We start from the raw sequence: 22,394 nt of genomic DNA, 5'->3' as shown, positions 1-22,394 counted from the left end.
ACAACAACAACTTACATTTATAGGGAAGACAAGACTGCCTATATTTCCTAACTCCTGACAAAGAATAGCTCCCAGTTCTACTTCTGATGCATCAGCTATTACCACAAAAGGCTTGGGAAAATCTGGAATCTTTAAAGATGCCTGCAAATGGAACTGCTAAGGGTTCATAAAAGTTTAGCTATCACAAACAAGTGACTCAACTGCCAACTCCACTGTATGGGCAAACACTCCCATTGGTATTACCCCAGAGCAACTCAATAAAAATGCAAAAAGGAAACAGGATCAGACCTGCATACTGGAAATGATTCTTTGTAGATCACAGCCAATTCACTTGATCACTCAACACACTTATCCAGGTGACTGATTTTCATTATGTTTTTTTTAATCACATTTTCTGGTGTTGGATGGCGGTGTGGTTATTATAAAATGCACGGATCCTTCTGTGCACACACCACCCACCAGAGGTTTTACAAGTGCTTTTGTCTAAAATGGGTAATCCACTCTCCATGAGTCACCCTAATACTTTCTGAACTTCTGTGTGTATGGTAGTGTGCCAGATGTTGGTAGATGAAAAGATGAGTTGGAAAAGGATGATGCCCAGAAAGACACACTAGGGGGGGAATGCTTCCTGAACGTTAGCCCTAGGATGACTTTTCTTACAGTCCAGGGGTTTTGTATAACTTGACATAACACGGAAGACAATACACGGCTGTGCATGGACTTGCTGATCCTATGGGACAATGCCTCCAGGACTCTCAGGTCAAAATGTGGGCACTATGTTTGTAAGGTTGGGTGGGACCAGCAAAGAACCTCCATAGACCAGGTGATTCAGAGAACAAGATCACTCTGTAGGTAACCTGAGTAATCAATAATGCCAAGTGGTAAAGAAGAGGTGGATGACAGGGAGAAAACACTTTAGAAACAACAGCTGAGGGAAAAAAGAAATTCTACACCAAATCTCATAGTTTCTATTCAAGAACAATTCCAGGGTGTAAGAGTGAAAGAGTCAAAAGGCAGGCAGGCAGAGAGCCAGAGAACTGAGAGAAGCAAAAAGGTTGAGTAATAAGTCCCTAAAAACCATCAGAAGATAGTTTCTTGCTCATAGAAAGACAGTCCTTTCAAGCCAGGCTGGAGTACCCATACCCCTTTAACAAATTAAGCCTCACAGTCTGCATCTGCTAAACACAACCAATGCTGCCCATTTGAGCATTAAGGGTAGGCCCCAAAGGGATGGTGGTGGTGGTCCTTGTCATTCCCATCCATTGGAGGAGCAGGTCACACAGGACTCAGCCCCAGGATGTGCAGAAGGAATCCTGGTCCTCGTGTGCTCTCATGGGGACTGGTAGAAACTGTCCAGGTTCTCAGCTAAGAGGTCTGCATGGATATCATATTTCATGAGTCTACATGGCACAGACATCACACTTAAGAAGTCTCCAAACACTAACTTGCAACCTCTCTGATACCTGTCTTGCTGTTTTCTGTGGCCCTTCAGAACTGTAGAGACTTCTGCAGCACCAGTCAGTGGCCCTCCTGTGTGTCATGGAGGTTCCAAAAGGGACATCTGCCCTGATGGTTGCCTTGGGGTTACTCTCTGCCCTGCTAAGCAGTCTCATGACCTTCTGATTCTTCCCACCTTGCCATTTTTTCCTCATTTCCCTCTTTTTTTTTATGTTGCCTCTTCTGGTTCTCTATCTTAAACACCTCTCCCTCCCAATCTCCACTATATTTCTACTTTCTACCTGTCTTCTCTTCCTCCTCCCTCCTTCACAGCAGTTATTACTCCTCCCTCTCCCACATCCACTATGTACTTCAACACCCATGGCATTTCCATGTTTTCCCCCTTTCCCTAGTTGTACACTATACCATTTTTGTGTAAGGGACCACGAAATGTTGGATTTGAAAAGTTGATGGAAACCTACTTAAATTTCATTGTGATAAGAATGACAGCTACCACTGAGATTTGATGAGTATGCTCCCTCAACCCCTGCAAGCAGACAAGCACCACTGTGACTCCCATTTGCAGATGAGACTAAGGGACCAGGCCCAAGTTGCACAGTTATTCATTGGAGGCTGGTGGCTCCAAGCTCAAACTTCTTTCTCCTTGCTGCTCCCCTCATTTTGTGTATCAGGAAGGAAGCAAAGGCGATGTCACCTTTCAGTTCCTTCTTTCCTTATTTGACCCTCACAGATGTGGGTTGTCCCAGGGAGCCTGTGCAGGCACCCTAAACAACACTTCTTTTGAGACGCTGGGAATTTCCACCTTTCCCGTCCTACCAAGGATCAGCTCGTAGACACAGTGGCAAGAAGCTGAAGGCCAAGTTTGGGTTCCCTCCCACCCACCGTCCTCACTGGCATCCCCACTGGCACCTTAATGATCTCTTTACAAAGTTCCATGTTCCTAGGCAGAGCCTTGTCAGCTCTTTCGGAAGAGTTCTCAACTCTGAGCTCCCCCATCTTTTCTATCCTTTTCAGAAACTTGTTGACTAGCAGCTCTGTGAAGGGAAACTCAAATACTTACCGAAGCTAAAGATTTAGCCAAAGGAATTTTAGGTTGAACACAACTCACACTTAGAAAGTTTGTCTTTAGAGGACAACCTCAAAGAGACTCTGAATGGAGAGAACACAGCTTAGTGATATCAACATGATCTCCTATCTGGATTGCTGTGGTAGGGCCCTAATCGGTGTCCCTTCCTCTGCCCTTGTCCCCTACACTGTACTCTCGCAAGCATAGAGACCTCTCTTGTACTCACAACCCGCCAACAACAGCCATGCAACTGGTGGGAAAAGCCAGACTCTTACAACAGCCCCAGTGGATCTCAGAGTGTGACCCCTGGACTAGCAGCATCAGCATCATCTGGAACCTTGGGAGAAATACAAACTTCTGAATCAGAAACAGTAGGAGAAGTGTTCCACAGTGTGTTTTAGCAAGACTTCCAAGGGGCGCCAGGATGGCTCATTTGGTTGAGCATCCCACTCTTGATTTTGGCTCAGGCCATGGTCTCAGGGTTGTGAGATCGAGCCTGTGTTGCCCTCTGCACTCAGCGGAGCATCTGTTTGAGATGCTCCCTCTCCCTCTCCTTCTCCCTCTGCCCCTCCCCCCTGCTTGTGTGTGCACGCTCTCTCTCTCTCTCTCTCTAAAAAATAAAATCTTTAATAAGACTTCTAGGTGATTCTGGTGCAGTTAAAGTTTGAGAACCATGGTCCTGCATGAACTGTGCCTCTGCCCAGCCCTTCTGTGCTCCTCCTCTCTCACTGCACCCCATCTACCCTACTCTTCCCCCATATATCTGCACGTCCTACTCCCTCACCTCCTTCAGGGCTTTGCTCAAATGTTAACTTCTCAGTTAACGCATCTGTGGCCATCTTTTTCAGAACACAACCTACCCCTGACTCCCCCTTTATCTTCCTTTTCTTCATTTTTCTCCACACCACTTCTCACCATCTGGCACACTACAACATATTTCGATTCTCTGTCTCCATTAATTAGAATGGAAGCTCCTTAGTGGGCAGGGAGTTTAGGTGCTTTATTCACTGATGTAGCCTATGTAGCTAGAAAAGTCTCTGTCACAAAGTAAGTGCTCAATATTTCTTGAGTGTTGAAGGAAGAAATGATTATGTTCTGGCGCTTAGTAGCCATTGACTTGTATAAGATATCTGACATCTCTGAGCCTCAGTCTACTCATCGATAAAAAGACAGTTTAGGAAAATGAAAAGTATACATAGTGCTCAGCTCATTTTAGTCACTCAATGGTAGCAACTGTGATCATCAGAATAAACTTTTTTTAAAAAAAGATTTGTTTATTTTAGAAAGAAAGAGTGAGAGTGTGGGGGCAGGGAGGGGTAAAGAGAGAGGGAGAGAATCTCAAGGAGACTCTGTACTGAACATGGAGCCTGACGCAGGGCTCGATCTCATGACCCTAAGATCATGACCTGAGCAGAAATTAAGAGTCAGACACTTAATCAACTGTGCCACCAAGGCGCCCCAGAAAAAACTTATTTCAATATCACTAGAAACAAATGAAGAGTAACGGCTTGAAGTTTCAAAAATATTTTTAAAGTTTGGAGAACATTTGGGAGTGGGTAGTGAGTGTACTAAAGATATATCCCCCTTTCCAGGAACATGTTTTTGGGGGCAAAGCATAATCTCCCTATGCTGACATGGGTTTCTCAAAAGGCAGCATTTTTTGATGAATTAAAATAACTAAGGAATTATAAACATACAGCTTAATTAATCTTCCAAAAACAAAATATGTATTGAATAGGAAACACATTGAAAACTTAGGTTTGTTTGTAGATGTTTTTTCCAAAATATTGCAATAAAATGTTTGGGAACATCTAATAAGACTATTACGTAGCTAGATTTTCCTGCCCCCAAACTAATTTGATTACAAGATAGGTCACAAGGTCTGCATATTTGATTTTTGATGTGTCCATTCTAATTGTTACTATGGACGAAGACTAAACACAAAAAAATAAAACATCCTGTTGGGGAATGATCAACTCAACACACACCACATGTTTTTTCTTCTGTCATTAGTCTAAGGGGGATTTCCAAAAAGACAAAATTCTTAGAAACTAAGTTTTCCCTCATCATTGCTGCATATTCCCACTTAGACACTGGCCTGGGACCTCCCAGCTGCTCTCTGGTGACATCAGTTTGAGGTGACGTACTAAAAAATGACCACAGCTAGGAGCTGGGTATTTGGAGAACAAAACCCTCTCTTTGTTCTGTTATGCTTAAAAGTTCAATATCAGGATATACAAACTCAACAATTTAACAATCCTGAATCCCATGTGGTTTTTACTATGAACAAAAGACCCTTCTAGACTTCCCATTCCAAGCATCCAACACTAGCCCACACCTCTCTGCAATGGATGGACAGGGTCAAAAGAGAAACTGATCACTGTATGGGGGAATGGCAGTTGTCAAAACACATACCTTCACACCTACCACACTCTCCCTTGTGTGAATAACCCTTCTGGTCCTTAGCAACAGTAGCATGTTCATGTAATATTGTAAATGTTTCAGAAAGTTCTCTTTCAAGTTAAAAATAGATCTGCCCTATGACCCAGCAATTGCACTGCTGGGGATTTACCCCAAAGATACAGATGCAGTGAGATGCCGGGACACCTGCACCCCGATGTTTATAGCAGCAATGTCCACAATAGCCAAACTGTGGAAGGAGCCTCGGTGTCCATCGAAAGATGAATGGATAAAGAAAATGTGGTCTATGTATACAATGGAATATTACTCAGCCATTAGAAATGACAAATACCCACCGTTTGCTTCAACGTGGATGGAACTGGAGGGTATTATGCTGAGTGAAATAAGTCAATCGGAGAAGGACAGACATTATATGGTCTCATTCATTTGGGGAACATAAAAAATAGTGAAAGGGAATAAAGGGGAAAGGAGAAAAAATGAGTGGGAAATATCAGAGAGGGAGACAGAACATGAGACTCCTAACTCTGGGAAATAAACAAGGGGTGGTGGAAGGGGAGGTGGGAGGGGGGGTGACTGGGTGACGAGCACTGAGGGGGACACTTGATGGGATGAGCACTGGGTGTTACTCTATATGTTGGCAAATTGAACACCAATAAAAAAATAAATTTATTATTAAAAAAAAGAGAAAGTTCTCTTTCAGACAAAAGTTATGGGTGGAACTCAAAGAAAAGGTGACTAGGCCAGGAGAGGCTGAGGACTGCCAACAAGCACCTTTGGAAGAAGCACTGGTGTTTGCTTTTGTAGGTGAGCTGGCCTTGACAGAACATACCTTTTCACCAACCCCCTTCCCCAAAGAACCCAAAGTTCTTTCCACTTGGGGAAAGTGCTTTCAGACAACAATGTGATATCAATCATTTCTATTTGGAGAAGAATTAAATCAGCATGTTTTCACTCTCTCTCTAAAGGCTCTGCATTCTAAATCATGTTTCTCTTTAGCCAACAACAGATTTTATTCACTGTTAACTAGATCTTCAAGCCATTGGGAAGATACTACAGACGGAATTTTTAAAAATAATCACAAGGGCAAATACCTGTTCTCCCTTTACCCCAGCAAGACCTTTCCTAAAAAGCACAGTTTCTGCCTATGAGGCCAACTCTGCTTGTCTACTGTGTAAAGTATATGGATCCAGTCTCTAAGCAAGTATTGGTTATTTAAAAAAAAATCAATGGGAATTGTTTATGGCTCAGCTTTAATCAAAAGTCTAGCTGTGAGAAATATCTAAAATCATTTGAAGGCTATGAGATCTACCTCCTTGTGTAGACTTTGTAAAGATTGTGATGTAAATTTCTCTAACTTTTATAAATTTCTTGATGGATTGGAAGCAAATTACCTTCATGGGTCACTCAAAATTATTTTTATTGAGTTACACATTTGCATTAGGCTCTCAGCTTCTAGTTAGTAGGCCCTTAAAGAAGCTATCTTAACAAATCCTCTACTGCATTAACTTTAATGGCTTTGAATGTCACTGGAGCAACTCCGTGTCCCCCTGTTGGAAGTTCTACATGGAAATATCAGAACTGTGTGCCAGGTAACACTTTCTCTCTTTGAGGAATTGCTGTGTATCATGTTATGGGTAGTAAGAATCACATAATTAGTCCTGTATATTTCTTTTTTTCCTTTGGCTGCCAGGAAATACAGAACCAAACATATCTCAATGTTATTAACTATGTAGATCTATATTGTAGAATCTTTGTTCAAGTTTTTTCTCTGATTTTGCCTTTCTGCTATTTTAATTTATATATTTCCCAACCCTCATTTTTAAAACTTGTTTATATTTTCCATTTTACTGTACTTATTCTTTATAAGCCATTTGATCTTTCCAAAATGGAGCTATTATATATACACAGATTACATACATACAAACTATACACACACACATACACACACCCCTTATGTCAGCCTGGTAATTAGAAAGAGTACCTTTCTTTTCTTTTCTTTTCTTTTCTTTTCTTTTCTTTTCTTTTCTTTTCTTTCTTTTCTTTTTCTTTCTTTCTTTCTTTCATTTAAAAAAAAAGATTTTATTTATTTATTCAAGAGAGAGAGAGAGAGAGAGAGGCACAGAGACACAGGCAGAGGGAGAAGCAGGCTCCATGCAGGGAGCCTGACATGGGACTTGATCTCGGGGCCCCAGGATCACACCCTGGGCGAAAGGCAGGTGTTAAACCGCTGAACCACCCAGGGATCCCCTTATTTTTTATTTAGATTTTATTTATTTATTTGACAGAGAGAGAGCACAAGCAGGGGGAGCTGCAGAGGAAGAAGGAGAAGTAAGCTCCCCGCTGAGCAGGGAGCCCAATGCGGGGCTCCATTCCAGGACTCAGATCATGACCTGAGCTGAAGGCAGATGCTTAACCAACTGAATCACCCAGGCACCTCTAGTTTTTCTTTTTTTAAAGATTTATTATTTATTTATTTGAGAGAGAGAGAGAGAGAGAGAGTGCACAAGCAGGGGGAGAGGCAGAGAGAGAGAGGGACAGAATCTCAAGCAGACTTCCCACTGAGTGTGGAGCCCTCCCCTTATGGGGGGCCCCATGTACAGTTCGATCTCATGACCCTGAGATCATGACCTGAGCAGAAATCAAGAGGCAGATATTTAACCCACTGAGCCACCCAGGCACCCCAGAAAGATCACAATTTAATAGTATATTTATTTTCATGGGAAAGAACTATTACATGAAACAGAAATAAAATTGGTTGTACTGGATCATTCACTGTAGAGAAATTATTGTAACACGTTCTATAAATCTCTGTGAGCTAACTACTAATATACAGAAATAGTTGTATTACACTTCAATATAATTTTCTATAATATTATTTTACCAAGTACAAATGAGGATTTAGACTTCATGGACTCTAATTTTTCATGGCCTTGTTCTCCAAAATTTTAGACATGTGTCAGTTTTTTACAATTCACTATATTTATTACTCATGCTCCAGTGAATTGGGGAGAGACCGATTTGAATATCATGTAATTATACTTAGAAGAAGAAAGGCAAGAAGATAATGCATAGGAAAGTGTTCTGCAAAACTCCAAGGGATAATACAAATGTTAGCTATTATTACCATTGCCCATAATCATATAAAACATGATTATCAGAGATGCACCAGATCTGCTCATGAATTCAAGTTGTCCTGTGTGTTCCTTCACTGGGTCTCTACAAAATAAGGATACTCAAGAAAACCCTCAGCTATTTGAACACTCTTCAGTCTCATGAAACTGGGACTTAATATCTAACTTTTAAATAGTCTCCCTATAAAACAGAAGAAAAAACCCAAGAGATGAGAGATATTTTTAGCGGAGTTATTTGCCTGTTTTTTTTTTCTTTTCTTTCTGGTTATTAAATACAACCGAGCTATTCCCTAATAATCCAGGAAGCACAGAACTAAGACATTAACCAGCCTGTGTTCCAAACTCAAAGGAGGTTAAAAACACAGCATTGTAATACAAACACAGCTTATAAGTACAGCGTGTGTACCTACTGTTCTGCCATTTAAACTTTGAGTAGCTGTACAAACAAGTCTATCTTGAGGAAACAGACTGGGTAATTTTCCATTTGGACTGTTTGAAATTTCACCAAGCGCCTCAAACTTGCAGAAGTCTGTGCTGCCAGACATTCTCTTCAAATTTGTTATCTCTCCTTCTCCCCATTAAGAGTTCCCTTTAACAAATATGCTTTTCTTAAAGGTTGTGCTTTAAGTAAAAAAAACAAAAACAAAAACAAAAAACCCCAACAACTTTAATTTTTACAGACACAGAGATTAAATTTAAAAGTAAAATTAAAGAGGTAACACCCTAGTTTTGGAACATAAGTTAATCTCTTCCCCATAGCCTAAGACAGAGCCAGGTCAAGCTGTCATACTCTTATGTCTTTTCAAAGTTCAGAAAAGAATTTCAAAGATCTAAATAGAAGGTAAAATATGAATCAATGAAAAGATCAAGATGCAAAATTGCTATGGTAGCGGCAGTAAATGCTAACAGCGATGTGAGGGATCTTTAGAGCCTTTTGAGAAAGGATGGAACCATGTAAGGAAAACTTTAGCACTTAGTACATAACTAGAGAGGACTATCTTCTCTTAGCTTCCATAAACCCACTGGATGAAAAAGAGCTCTATTAGAAATTATCTTAGATATGCATGAAAGTCCAATTTTCTAAGCCTTAGATCTCCAAATCTGCAAAATGCCTCTTCTACAAATAGAAGTCGGCACTCACCTAGAGTGCTTTTTATAGGAAAGGAAATAGTTGGGATCTTCTTTTCAAATTAATGCACCCACGTATGAACAGAGGGATTTTTCCCTCAGTGTGTTATAAGTTATCAATAACTAAAATAAAGTCCAGTTCATTTAAGATGGGAGATGAGGGTATTCCTGCATCTGCCAGCCTGTGCACGCTGCCCTTGCCCATGCAGCTTGCAGTCATGACCTCTGGCAAGGCACGCATCGGAAAGCCCATTGCACCTTTCCAGGTCACTGCTGTGGTGGACAGCACCTTCAAGGAGGCGAAGCTTTGCAACTACAAAGGGAAATACTTGGTCCCCTTTTTCTACCCGTTGGACATCACCTTCGTCTGCCCAACGGAAATTACTGGCTTTGGCGAGCATGCCAAAGACTTCTGCAAGCTGCACTGTGAGGTGTTGGGGTCTCCACGGACTCTCAGTTCACCCACCTGCTTGGATCAACACTCCCAGGAAGGACAGAGGCCCCCTGAACATCCCCTGCTGGCTGTGTAACTAGAAGTTAATCCGAAGATTATGGTGTGCTGAAGAAAGATGAGGGCATTGCCTACAGGGGCCTCTTTATCATTGATGGCAAGGTGTCCTCCAGATCACTGTCAATGATTTGTCTGTTGGGCACTCTGTGGATGAAGTTCTGCAACTGATTCAGGCCTTGCAGTGCACGGATGAGCACAGGGAAGTCTACCCCCCTGGCTGGAAGCCAGGCAGTGACACAATCAAGCCTAACATGGACGACAGCAAAGAATACTTCTCCAAACACAACTAGACTGCAGACAGGCGGAAAGCTTGGGCTGTCGGCCCCCACCTACACCCCTACCTGGATACCCCATGCTGACCCAGGAAAGGCCAGACTTGCCCCCTTAAAACTTCATAGTCCATGACTCTGGAGGGCTTGATCAAGGCCTTCTCATTCTCCCAGTTGGGAGCTGATGAATGGTGAGCCCTTCCCTAGAGCCCATCTAGCTGGGCACAGGCCAAAAGGTAATGAATAAAGTATTAGGACAGATAAAAAAAAAGATGGGAGATGAGGTGTCAAAATATTATTGAAAATTAGTAGTTTTCATTTTTGAGGGGCACTAGCTAGATGCTGAGAGCACTGCGCTAAATGCCTTTTATGCATGATCTCATTTAAGCTCTTAACAATCATGAGGTAGGCACTATCTTTATTCTGGTTTACAGAAAAGGAAATCAAGGCTCAGGGAAGAATAGTTACTTATTCAAGGTCACAGCTACTTAACAACCAAGCCAGCAGTGAAACCCAGTTTTCTGGGTTCCTAATCCGATACTGTCTTCAACATTCTGGGTGAATGATGGGGTGGGATTAAGACTTGAACTCTAATGACAGTGAGAGTCTGCCATGTGTGTGAACTGATAGCATCTTTGATTTATGTTGCAAGGAGAACCGAAAAGCTAAAGCTAAAACATGAAGGTCATACTTGTGCACACTGTGCCTTTCTGTCATCCCCCATTTTCACCTTGCGCAAGCCATACCAGACTATTTGGTTCTTTTCCAAGCTCACCATAAACTTTTAGATCACACAGAGCCTGTGGGGGCTATTTCTACTGATTTGGAATGTGCCTCACTCTTCTCTGCTGGGGTGAAATCCAACTCTCCATTCCCTGTCCCTGAAGTCTGAATTAAAGCATTCTCTCTACTATCTTCTCAGGGGACTTTGTTTTGTTCTTAGAGCATGTAGCATATCTACCCTATATTATTATTAGAGGCATATACGCCCATCACCTGCAGAAAAAAAGCATGTCTCTTAAAGGACTGCACCCAAACCATCTTTGTATCATCCATATACCTCACACAGCACCCTGAATGCAGCAGGCACTCAATCAATGTTTCGTGTATAGTTAAAATAGGACACTTACAGTCTACTACTACAACATTTATATCAAAGAAAGGACTATTCCCAAAGGAAGTAGGAAGTATTTTTGCTCACTCTTCTTTTTGAAAGGATTTTTCAGACAGGCTATCACCATTCCAAGGAAGGTAATGGGGCTATTTTTCTGTTTAGGAACCAGTGGTTTAAGTAATGTAAGCTATGGATCAGTGGTTTGCAATGATGGGGCTGATCGAAAGACAATCACACTCAGCACTGCTAAGGTTAATGGCACTGCCTCTGATAGGGGAAATATCACAGTGGAAGATAGGGAAGAAACCAATAAAAACATTTACACACACCTTTAATGGTATGCAGCGTAGAACCCACTTAAATGAATCCCAACTAATGAAAACATCTTGAAAAGAGAGTGATTTTTAGAGAAACCTTTTATCTACAGGTCTTATATTTATAGAGCAAACCTTTTAGATGAATACAGGGTAAAAAAAGAATTAAACGAGTAATTGTTGTGACTCATTGTGGTTCATATAACTTGCATCAGGCCAGTGAAATGAATGAACCATTTAACGAAGAAGGCTCTTCTCTACCAATTTATGTCATATATGTCAGATTATAAATAGCCTCCTCGGTAGGCACCACAAACCAAAAAACAAGGTCTTGGGAATGACTGACTCTTGCTTGTCCTGCTGTACCTCTACATGGGCACGGTTTCAGACTTTTCTGAGAAGAGTGGCTGAACAAATTTGGTTCCACCAGAAAAATGCATAAAAAGGCAAACATACCATAGCCCTCCCAATATATATCAGACATATGCTTTGAAACTTACTATCTTTTCCTTTTTTTTTTTAGATTTTATTTATTTATTCATGAGAGACAGAGAGAGAGAGAGAGAGAGAAAGAGGTAGAGACACAGGCAGAGGGAGAAGAAGGCTCCATGCAGGGAGCCCGACGTGGGACTCGATCCCGGGTCTCCAGTCATGCCCTGGGCTGACGGTGGCGCTAAACCACTGAGCCACCCCGAGCTGCCCTATCTTTTTCTTTTTTTCTTTTTTTCTTTTTCTTTTTTGAAATGAGCTTTGATATCTTGAGGACACAAGTATTTGGTAGGCAGAGGTCATAATGGATAGAAATGGAGACTCAAAAGCAGAGGTGAGAGTTGGAATCAGAAGGTGCTCAAAACTTCTAAAACTGTAGACATAATCTGCCAAAGATTTAAATTCTATGTTTGATAGATCTTTCAGACCAGTGGCTTAAGAAAGAAGACACTAATATTTCCACTTAAGACCACTAAACACACATAAGAATTACTGGAAACAATCGTGTTCCTATAACCCTCACCATCTAGTGAAATACATCTTTTTGCCAAAACAATAAACATGCTGGGCTTGAGCCTATTTTGTCTCTAACCTGACTGTCCCAGAAAAAGAAAAAACTGAAATAAAAGCCAACTAAAAATGTATCTAAATGTCACTGGAGTGAATATACTCAGTACAAACAAGAAAAATGGCTATAGATTCAAGGAAGTTTAAGATGAGGTCAAACACTAATATGCTAACATTGTCTAAAGATTCCTTAAATGTATTCTGAATCAACTGGAATGTCATTATTAGAAATTGTGAGTTTCATTTATTTGTTTGAGCGATTTGAGGTAATTCTAGGTGCTTACATTTTTAAAAATTATCTTTGAAAATTTTAGAATTCTAAGTTAGCTTGGTAATAAAGGGCAAAAATGATAAATATGGAAAGAATACTTTTCAGTGTCCTTAGGACTCTGTGGGCATGCGAGAGAAGTTGTGGGCTAAACGGTAAAATATGCTTCCAGAGGAGAGGAGCATTCATTTCCCATGCAACAGCTTTGTAACCGTATTCACCTGAAAATGAGTACTGTTAGGTTGACTGAAAAAAAAAGATGTGGAATATACTAATTTTGTTTCCTAGCATTTGTCTGGAGACCAGGGCTGGAAATGAAGGAATTCCTCATTCTATTTCTTAAAAAGTGTTTGCGGATATCTCGCCGTATCTTTTTTCTTTTTAAAGATTTTACTTATTTGAAAGAGAGACAGAAAGCACGCCAGAGAGAGAGCACAAGTGTGTGTGGGGGAGCGGTACAGAGGGAGAGAGAGAGGCAGACTCCCTGCAGAGCAGGGATCCTGATGCGGGCCTCAATCCCAGGACCCTGGGATCATGACCTGAGCCGAAGGCGGATGCTTAGCTGACTGAGCCACCCAGGCAACCCCTCATTATATCTTTACTAAATTCTAGGGAGGAAGAAGAGCAAGAATCAGTAGTCCCGTTTCACAGACGAAGAAGCTAAGGCACAGAGAGGTTAAGTACCCTTACCCAAGTGCATCTGAATGTTTTAAAAGCATCTCATGGCCAGATAAGTGACAAAGTCAAGGCTCTGGCCTCGGTTTCCCATCCCTCTTTTACCCATGCACCTGTCGAAGTTCAAATTGGAGGGCCACCCTCTCTTCCTTTCAAAAAACAGTTCCTCCAGTAAGTGAAGTTATCAAACCCATCACCTTCCTCAAATTTTACCCACTTTCTAGATAGACCCTACAAGATCATGAAAAAGAAGAATGAGCAAGAGAGACATTATGTCTTACATTTATGCTTTCCCATAAAGTATAGGTTACTTATTAGAATTATGAGTTGGCCTTTCTTTTCACATGTGTACTTGCTTACATGCTTACACAGAGCCTACTTCTATTTATTCTTGCGTTCCTTCCTTTCGCTCAGCCTCTTCTGGCACAAAGATCTTTTCATGTCTAAGTCAGTTTTGCCATATAACCTGCACATCTCTCACAGTTTGACTAGTCACACCTGGTTCTGACTCACATACTGTCTTCTGTTGGAGTGCTACACCTAGGAAAACCGACGACTACAGGCAGATGAGGACAGTGGTGGCGGCAAAAAGGGAAGACTATCAAATGTGCAGCCTGAACTCCTGCCAGTCCTGGCCAAGACCTGGGGAAAAACTTTCCTCCCTCACTTGGCAGCAAACTTCCCACGTTTTGCCAGAAAAACCATCTTGCTGTGTTGCCTATATCACAGGCACACCTTCCCCCACCCCGATATCATATGCACTCTCCCACCAGGTATCATAGGCATGCCCTCTCCCCCCAGTATCATATGCAACCCCCCCACCAAGTATCATAGGCCCTCCCTCCCTGGTATCATAGGCACCCCCCTCCAGGTATCACAGTCCCCCCACCCCCCGGTATCATGAACACCCACCCCCCGCCTCCAGGTATTATAGGCATACTTCCCACCCCCAATCCAGTAAGCAAAATTGCAAGCTGCTTGACTGGCCATCTAAGCACTGAACATAGGAAAATATGGGCTGGGAAATTCATGCTCTAAGCGGAGGCCCACTGTATACGGATGACATCACTTATGATCTCCCCTGGAGCAGGCTTTTATGGAGAGCTCATATTGCACACATACTACACAAGATAAACAGAGATGTTATAAGGCATGAGAGATGCATTTCGTGCTGCGTTTACAACAAACGATTGTAGACACAGACTCCACGGCAGGCAACGTGCTACAGGAAAACCACAAAACAGTAAGTAAGAAAGAATAAACAGTCTTTGCCTTCACGGAGTTTACAATCTGCTTTATAATAGTACTGGCCTTTGCCGACACTCTTCAGAGAATCACATGCAAAAAGATGTGATATTAAAACTGCAATAATTCAATTCGGAATTCTAAATACATGACTTGCCAATAAACTTCACAACTTGTTGGCAAATTAAAGGAAATGTTTCAATAGCCTTTCAAGTAGCTTTCCAATTCTGGTTTCTTTTGGGAGGAGAAGCAAGAAGGCAAAGAAAAGCAGAGTAATACTATAAGAGAAAGAAGGCAGGACAAGTGCTGGACCTCAAAGGCCTCAGTTCTACTGCTCATCGTGTTATTTCGGGCACATCACTGAACTTCTCTGGGCTCCAACAGTCCTGTAACTGATGCCTGGAACAGTGTCTGGCATACAGCAGATGTTTGCTAAATAAATGTTGATTGAGTGAGTGAATAGAATATGTGAAGATTTGGTGTGAATATTTCTGTAGTTCACAGTAAATATGAAGAAATTAGAGATAAGAACAGTCAAGTAACAGAAATTTCTGTAATGTGCTTATGCCCCAAATGAAACTTCACTCGTAAATAGTGTCAGAGTGGCTGAGTGCCAACAGGGAAATGTGGGACTGTGTCTGCCCATTATACTCTCTTGCCATGTCCCTCAGGCTTGAATTTTTATAACAATCTAAACTCAACAAATGGATTTTCTCTGATTCCAACCCACTAGGCTAGTACCTTGGCTAGCAAATTCACCAGTGCCATGCTAAGCTTTCTTTTCATTATTTACGGAATATAAGGCGATTTTGGGTTTTAGCCTTGAGCGCGTCAGATTTTGACAGCTTAGAAATGTCATCCTTAGAGCAAGGACTTTTCGCATTCACAGAGTTCTGGCTCTAACTATTCTCTAAATGCAAATGCAAATATCCTTGACCAGAAGACCTTGAGCATCATGTTCTAAGAATGTTAGTGAGATTACATGAAGTTCTTTTTAACTGTATTAGTTTCCACCCAACATCTACTCAATTGAATTAGAGTAAAGTGGGGGAAGGCCTATGTTCCAAAGGTGGATGCCAAACAAGTCACATTTTAATTTTGTCTCCATCTCTCCTTTCTGGATGCTTTTCTGTTGACCAGTCAGCAAGCTTCATTCCAAGGAGAGCGCACTAGATGGCCGGCCAGTGAAGAATTAAATAGGATACAACTGGTGTATTAGACACTGGTCAGAAACACTCTGCCTCCGCCAAACGGAGCCTTATGTGATGGGCCTAATGTTCTTTTTGCTTGACAAGGACCTTGTGTTTTCCCTCTCATACATAGCTAGTGAATCCCATTTATTAACCAAGCGTACTAGGGCTCAGTGGTTGAGCTTCTACCTTTGGCTCACATCGTGATCCGGGGGTCCTGGGATCCAGTCCCGCATTGGGCTCCCTGAGGGGAGCCTGCTTCTCTCTCTGCCTATGTTTCTCTCTCTCTCTTTCTCTCTCTCTCTCTCTGTATCTCTCATGAATAAATAAATAAAATCTTTAAAAAAAAAAGAATACTAGAATTCATTGATTAGGAAAATACACTGATGGTCTTTTTTTAGCAATAAAATGAACTCCCAAGAACATAAATTTGCAAAATTGAAGGAAATACGAGATAGTGAAACTCCTCTGTGTTTACAAGTTAACAAGAACAAAAAGAGGCTCAGAAAGAAGAGGGTAGGAGACAGAACAGGCTGCTGTGGTAATGTGGCACCGTGGCCTAAGTGGTTTTTAAGAGCAGAATTGTTTAAAATCAATGTCAAGTGGTTTGTGTGTTCTGAGATATAACCTAAGTGCTCCCTCCCCAACCCTGCCACCTTACAACTTCACCAAAGTCAACTACTTCCATAATTTCTATGTATGTAGTATAGAGGTATAATGAAAGGGGTGAATCCCACACCTGGGTGCAGGGCCTGGATAAGGCTATGGAGAAGCCTCAATTAACTCAGCAAATACAGGAACCTGCAGCTAGAAGGGGACCTAAGCCCGAAAGCCCTCTCCAAAATGTGCAAAAATCCTGTGGTAGACATTAGATTTCTTCAGCGTGCGGGACAGAGGTCTCGAGCTAATTCTAAGGGGCAAGGAGACCATAGGTAACATCTGGAAATCTACATACATTTCAATATTTATATTAAATATCCAATAAATCTCTTTTATGAACACCTAAAACTTAACTATTGCTGTCTCTTGAGTAGCTTTTTATCTCTTGTACCACCTTCATCATGGGCCCCAAACACTTGAAATACCTTCAGAAAAACACAATCACATTTGATGGCAAATTGTGTTTAAATGTGCACCCAATGAGAACTGCATCTTAATCTCATTTATCTTTATGTCCCCATCGCCTAACACAAGGATTCTCACATATATTAATAAACACTAGTATGATTGGGCAAAGATGAATTGGAAAGAGGAGAAATTACCTATAATTACCTATTATTTTTCTCTTAAAAGACGTTAAAATCCTAAATTGGTGGTTACCAGGGTGGGGGGGAATAGAAGAGATACTGTTTAAGCACGTATACTTGCAATTAGTAGATAAAGAAGTCCTAGAGACCTAGCATACAGTACAGTGATTATAGATGACAAAACTGAATTATCAACATTATTAGAGACTAATTTTAATCATTCCCAACACTCAAAGACATGATAATTACATAACGAGGTAGAGATGTTAGCTGATGGAGATCATACTGCCATGAATCAAATCAACATGTTGTATACAATTAAACTTACACAATGTTATATGTCAAACACATCTCAATTAAAAACAAAAGACTCTGAACTCCTGAGGACAAGGTCTATTCATTCACTCATTTACTCACTCATTCATTCATTCCAAAAACATTTATAGTGCCAGACATTGTGTTTGAAGTGCAGCACGAGGGTGGCTCAGCGGTTGAGCTCCTGCCTTTGGCCCAGGGTGTGGTCCTGGAGTCCTGGGATTGAGTCGCGCTTTGGGCTCCCTGCGTGGAGCCTGCTTCTCCCTCTGCCTGTATCTCTGCCTCTCTCTCTCTCTCTCTGTGTGTGTCTCTCATGAATAAATAAAAACTTTAAAAAAAATGAAGTGCAGCATGAATATTAGTTTCTGCCCTCAAGGAGTATACAGTTAACATAGTAGTCTCCTCAAAATACATGTTGGGGGACTTAAAGAAAATAATATGGCTTCTATTCATATTTATTTTGCATCCTCTAAAAAATAACAATGAATTAGTTATTAATAATGCCATGTTCCTCACTTGGTACATACGTCAGATGGTGACATGTCGCCCATAGTACACGAGGTATCCCTAGCAAAATGCAGAATAACTGCACACCCACTCTTACTCGCTTCACTTTCAGCACACTCTGACATATCACTGTTTTCAGGTGTCAGTATTCAGTTGAAAAGACTGGGAGATCATCTAGTTTTAACTAGTTAACTGCCATCACTACCACCACCACAAGTGTGACATCACCGTTGCCATTTCCTAACCTCAGGGTTGTAATTTCCCTGGGAAGAAGGAATAGGACAGATAGAAAATACACTGAAAATCTTATGATACAAGCTATTGGAGATTATTATAGTTGCTCCAAAACATTTCAGAGCACCTCACTACCCATTATTTCTGTTGAGTCTCAAAGTCTAATTGGGAAAATGAAGTAGCACCTCCTCTGCCACTCACTTACTGCTCACCATGGATTTGTGCCTCAACATCCCTGAATCTCATTTTCCTCATCTTCTCAGAACTATTATGCCAAATTAAGATAATATATCCAAATGATTTAAAGTTTCTAGTATGTAATATTATACAACTATGGTCAGTTCTCTTGCCTCTCCAATTGACGCACAGAAAGAATCTATACAGAGAGAGATCTGAGCCTGGAACTCAAATATTCTACACAATTATGTATGACCAGGCTGCCCAAACTTTCTTTAGATCTTGTATTCCAAAAGTATGCTTTCCTGATCAATTTATGTAGAGAAGTGCTGCCTCAGTCTCCTATTTTGAGCTGCTTTCGCCATTGACCTTCACTATCAATTCTGCTCAGGTAGAATTGAATTCAGCAATATCTAGTGGAAAAAATGAGTGGAAGGAAAAAATATAGAGGTGCTAGACAGCTTATGGCCACAACCAGTCTTGTCTGAGTCTTACTGGAACCTGCTTTTATCTTCTCTCTCCTTCCATTAAGAGAAACTTAAAGGCTATTATTATTCAACCACTGGTCCGTAGTTGAGGCTTCTGTATCTTTTCTCTACTAAGGATATCTTGTAATATTTTCCTATCATGGAGCCTATTTCTCAAAGTATTTAATTTGCCACCTTCATTAAATAATGGATAATTCATCTCTCCCCCACCTTTTACCTAATGAATCCAAACTATAAATCTCTGTAAGCGTTAAGATAACCAGTGAGTTCATAAATGGAGTCAAAAGCAAAAATCTTCAGCCTGTGTAGCTTTTTCTAGGAGGAAAACACATAATTTCTTTTAAGATTTTTCTTTTCACCCCCTTCGGGAACCACCAGTTGGCAACCATTGGTCAAAAGAGTGTGTTAGTGTGTGCTGAGTTTACCTATATGTTATTTCATGATACCAATTTGCAAATCTGCTAGAACTCAAAGGACATGCATGTTCTAAACACTGCTACTTTTAGAACTGGCTGATGCTCTGACAACAAGGTACTTCATTGTCCCCCTCTCTATCGTTAAGGATCTTACTTATAGTCCAAAGCTGCAAGAATGCATTTAATGGAAAAGCTTTCAGTTTGGGCAGCATTTGCAATTTTAAGAGAAGATAAACCTCTCCATGGAGTTAACATGATCTGTGAATGTGGGACATGCTAGGAGTCAGATATCCTAATGAACTTGGTCTTACTCACTTGAATTGGAGAATTAACCAATTCTTTTAAATAATTCAGAAATCTAAAATCAAAGGGATGAGGTACAAGTTTCGATTGCACTTCACCAACAACGGGAAGCAGAAATAAACATTTTATGTTTTCAATAAATACATTCGTACCTCTTTTGTCACTGCAATACCTTCAAATTTATTGGCAATCATAATTGTTTTATGCCATTCGACAAACTTAATGACATCTGGTATAAATATCTCACAGCTCATCTCATTTGATACTCTCTGTCTCCAGCAGAAAAATCAAGTGAAAATTCAGTCCATTGTTGAAAACCATTAAAAAATCAAGTACTCATAATACTTGAGATTGTAGGGTAAGAGAGTAAAGAATGTTCAGAAGAAAAACAAGAATGTAATTTTGGCCCTCAAATATCTAAAGCAAGAAAAAAAAATGTGTTCTGGATCGCCCCTCTGGCAATATGGCTCCTGTCTATGAGGCAATGAGGCAGGTGAAAGAGAAGGCGGGCTATACGTGATTGACTATCTACCACCGATCACCGCAAGTTCTAGGTGCTTTACATACCAACATACATCCATATATAAAATCTGTACAGAAACAGTCCTGTTAGTTCTGAGGACATAGTTAAACCTGTGGGAGCCTGAGCAAGGCTGAGGCAGATACCTGGGAGGATGAGATAAGGAATAAAGGAAGAGATGACAATCCCAGATGAGAGAAAAACATGAGGAAGGAAAAGGAACTAACATTGTTTAAGCTCAAAACAAAACAGTGACAAAAACACATTTCCTGGGAAGGTGATGACATCCCACCTTATAAATGAGGAAACATAAGTCCAAGAGTTCAAATTACTTGCTCAAATTCACATAATCAATAAGATATGGAACCAGAAGCTGAATACTGTTCTTTCTATAACACAATGTCATGATTAAGCAATTAGACCCTGGAGTTAGAGTAAGCTTGAGTACACTTCCCACCTTCTGGATGGTGGACAAACTATTTAAATTCTTTGTGTCTCAGTTTCCTCATATGTGAAATGGGCATGCTAATCGTACCTCTTTCTGTAAGGTTGTATTAGGATTAAATAAGGAGAAATCCTAGCACGGTGCTTTGCTGTGGTGGCCATGAAAATGAGCCATCAGATCACTTGCTACAAGGAGCATAACTGCCTGATAACCCCAGCGGCCATTCCTCTGTTCAAAGGCCATCCTTCCTCCAGGATATTCCAGCCAATGACTAAGGGGGAGAATACTAATGTGGACCCAATCCAGTGGGACACACAACTTTCTCTCTCTCTCTCTTTTTTTTTTTTTTTTTTGAGAGATAGGGAGAGAAAGAGAGAGTGCAAGGGGCAGAGGGAAAAGGAAAGAGAGGCTCAAGCAGGCTCCATGTTCACCACTGAGCCCAATGAAGGGCTCAATCTCATGACCCTGAGATTGTGAACTGAGCTCAAACCAAGAGTCAGACAATCAACTGAACCACCCAGGCACCCCATGGGACATAGAACTCTTAAAACAGGTGATTTTGGCTCAAAGACTCTCCTGTACAAAACTTTCTTAGAAACTTACTGATATGTGAGAGGCTTCCAATCCAATCCTCCTTCCTTCCCCATCTCCTTCCACAGGTATCAGGTCAGTATTGTGGTGTGAAAGCTCTCCCAGTTAATAACTCTTGCTCCCTCTCTTTATATTTAATAGGCTTTACCCCAAATAAATCCATGCACATATAATTCTACCAGGGCATATTCTTTCTGAAAGATTCAAAGTAACAAGCCAGCATGCAGGAAGTCCACAATGAATGTAAGCTCTTATCATGATTATGACCAAAAATCATTATTTTTATCATTATCTGGCTCTACAGCCCAGTAGAGTTTAATCTTGATTTTCCAAACTATTTTCCTTGAATCTGTGAACGTTATTCTTTATTTTAAATGGGAGGGTTCAAAGATCACACTGTGTTTTTGTAACATATTCTGACAAGGTTTGTCACACCTAGCAAAACAGTCCTCAATTACAAACGAAAACATATATATTTTGTTTCCCAGATAGCACATGAAAAATATGGCACCTTCTATTTTCAGGTCTACCTGAATTGTCTTTTGTCTACCTCACCTTTGAATGTGGAATTTCCCAGTCTTCATTATTTGACCGATTTTCTACTTTCACCATCTTTCATGAAGCAAATAATCTGCTGATAACTAAATCTTGTAATAAAGTATACTTCCTCTGCATTTGTTCTGAAGAAGTGACTCACATACTGTCCAATGGCTTACTCAATTGCTATCCCACTAATTAAACTTACAAATTTACTTGCATAGGCTGAATGGCTCTCAACTACTATACTGTACCTATTGACTGTGCCTTACAAGAGGCTTATTGTTCCAAGATAACTACTGGACTAGGTACCAGCAGATGCAGGAGGAATGGAATTTAAGTAGTCAACTCGTTAGAACTTTGCGGTTCTCTTCCCAGGGTTCATTTTCAGTGGGTGAAATTCCAGTGGTTTGACCCTTTGTGATCAGTGAAATTATCACAGACTAATCAAACCTTTCCATATGCTGCTGTTACTACTGTACACAGGACTGTGTGGCCAATTAGGACTGGTTGCCAGATAAAATGTAGCAGTTACTTTAAGTAAACAAATACTTTTTAAAAATAGGAGTATATCCCATTTAATACTACAAAATTATACATCGTTTATTTACATGAAGTTCAAATTTAACGTGGTGTCCTCCATTTTTATTGCTGAATCTGGTAACTAGTAGGGAGAAAAATGAAGCTTCATGGTAAATGTACTTGAGACCTGGGGGCTTATGATCTAAATGGTGTCATGAGATAAGGGATAAGCTAGAAGCCCACAGA

The 22,394-nt window shown here is 40.8% G+C and overlaps 1 protein-coding gene and 1 pseudogene across 8 annotated transcripts in view; one reads left to right on the top strand and one right to left on the bottom strand.

Moving 5' to 3' along the window:
• The window catches only part of NFIA (nuclear factor I A), a 368,402-nt gene that overhangs the window by 149,774 nt on the left and 196,234 nt on the right, over positions 1–22,394 (bottom strand). The gene's annotated exons all lie outside the window — the stretch shown is intronic.
• On the top strand, positions 9,423–10,014 carry LOC129496803 (peroxiredoxin-2-like; annotated as a pseudogene).

The sequence above is a fragment of the Nyctereutes procyonoides genome, unplaced genomic scaffold, assembly GCF_905146905.1.
Source record: "Nyctereutes procyonoides isolate TBG_1078 unplaced genomic scaffold, NYPRO_anot_genome, whole genome shotgun sequence".
Taxonomy (NCBI): Eukaryota; Metazoa; Chordata; class Mammalia; order Carnivora; family Canidae; genus Nyctereutes; species Nyctereutes procyonoides.
Note: the sequence above shows the minus strand (reverse complement) of the source record. Positions and strands in the feature narration are given on the sequence as shown.